This window comes from Leptonotus elevatus, chromosome 22 (genome assembly GCF_054856555.1).
Source record: "Leptonotus elevatus isolate MCC_2025b chromosome 22, RoL_Lele_1.0, whole genome shotgun sequence".
Taxonomy (NCBI): domain Eukaryota; kingdom Metazoa; phylum Chordata; class Actinopteri; order Syngnathiformes; family Syngnathidae; genus Leptonotus; species Leptonotus elevatus.
Genome location: NC_141260.1, coordinates 9448783 through 9450526, shown reverse-complemented (window position 1 = coordinate 9450526; position 1744 = coordinate 9448783). Strand labels below are relative to the sequence as shown.

Genomic DNA, 1744 nt, shown 5'->3' with positions numbered 1-1744 from the left:
AAGCTATTTACGACACAAGTCCAAGCTACAGTTTTTCATTTTTGCAATATCGCATGATTTTAAATTTTTATTTGATTTGTAGCTTTATAGGATATCCCCTTGAGATGCAACATCTAATTTTCAAAGGTGACATTCCAACACATACAAATAGTAATAATGTACAAAATAAAGGTAAAGAATTCTGCTATGTTCTTTTTTTTAATCACCCTTACTTTCTCATTACTTGAAATTAATGGAATGTTTGTTTCATTTATGAAACTGCATTTATCATTTTAAACTACTTTTTTTGTTGATAATAGAAAAAAAACATTTGCCATTGAAATGCTTAAATTTAAAAGGATTTAGAACAATTCAAACATGCTCTCAAAAATGATTAAATAATTAATTGGATAGCCAAGTAGTTGATTAATTGTTGCACCCAGTTGCTTGTTTGTCCAAATATGATTCACTTTTTTACATGGTTTAAAATGTCTTCTTTAATTAAAAAAAAAGGGGGGGGCACAATTACATTGACATTACAGAATTGAACGTCTTTGGCGAGATGTCTACACAGCAGTCACTTGCCTCTACTATGCTGCGTTGCACCAAATGGAGGAAGATGATCTCCTGGACCTGTCCAGCAGTGTTCACCTTTTCTGCTGCCATTATGTCTTCATTCCTCGCCTACAAGCCCAGCTTGATGTTTTTAAAGATGGCTGGGACAGTCGAGGGAAATCGTACCCCGAACCAACTGTGGCACATGGGACTGCACTATAATGTACAAGAGTCTAATGATGTTGTAAGTACTTTTAAAAAATTGGTAAGCAAAACTTACTTTAAACAGTAGACAATGAGTTGTTTTTCATATCAACTACAGGATTTGAACATCCCCCTGATAAACTGGGAGAGTAGTGGCCTTGTGTCCAGCAACACCGACTCTTGTGTCTATGTGCCTGAAACTGACTGCCCTTTGACACCTCAAGAACTGGCTGGACTCCATGCTGCTGTGGATCCAGCAGGACCTTCTACACGCATGGGAGTAGACCATTATTTGGCTGCAGTGAACTACATGCACAGTATAAACTATGTGTAGGGTCTAGCCAAGCGCTTCTGGGCTGTTATTTGTTTAAAACTGCCTGCACTAAATTACATTTTATAATTTAGTGCTATATATTGTCTTTTCGTACAAATTGACAATGAACTGTAATAAGAACCTATCTAGCAAAACATCAGAACTACATTATTTAAAGTAATGAAATAAAGATTTTGATCTATACCAAACCAAAACCAGTATCAGTTGTGGCGATGCAGTTCTTTAAATGGTCACTGAATTCTGTGTAATGGCTGTAGTGGCCAGGTAACTTTAAGTTTTGGAAGCATGTAGAAGACGTGGGATGTTCCGCTCTCACCACCTCCACTTTCATATCTGGCATGGGTATCTCCCATCCCACCCAGAACTTCAGGAGTCTTTTAAGATTCTCTTGAGACCCTAAAAAAAAGGAGAAAAAAAGTGGAATTAAGCTGTGCATGCTATTAAGTAACAATAATCAATTAGATTACTGTTTTTATAATTTAATTTATGTATTTTTTTGAGAAAAAAACAGGTTCTGCAACATCTGGGAAAAAAAGTGATCCCTGCTAGAGGATGATCATTTAAGAAAATCAAATCACAGATGTATCTATAAATTAAAATTCTGCCTTGTAGCAATATGTGTATGCTTATGCTTAATACTCATAATACAACTTGTGTTCATAAACAAGAAAA

The 1744-nt window shown here is 35.5% G+C and overlaps 1 long non-coding RNA gene across 1 annotated transcript; it reads left to right on the top strand.

Moving 5' to 3' along the window:
• Positions 1-513: 513 nt before the first annotated feature.
• On the top strand, positions 514-1269 carry LOC147155490 (uncharacterized). Its single transcript, XR_015092260.1, has 2 exons — positions 514-778; positions 857-1269. It is a non-coding gene; the product is annotated as an uncharacterized LOC147155490 (long non-coding RNA).
• Positions 1270-1744: the final 475 nt, after the last annotated feature.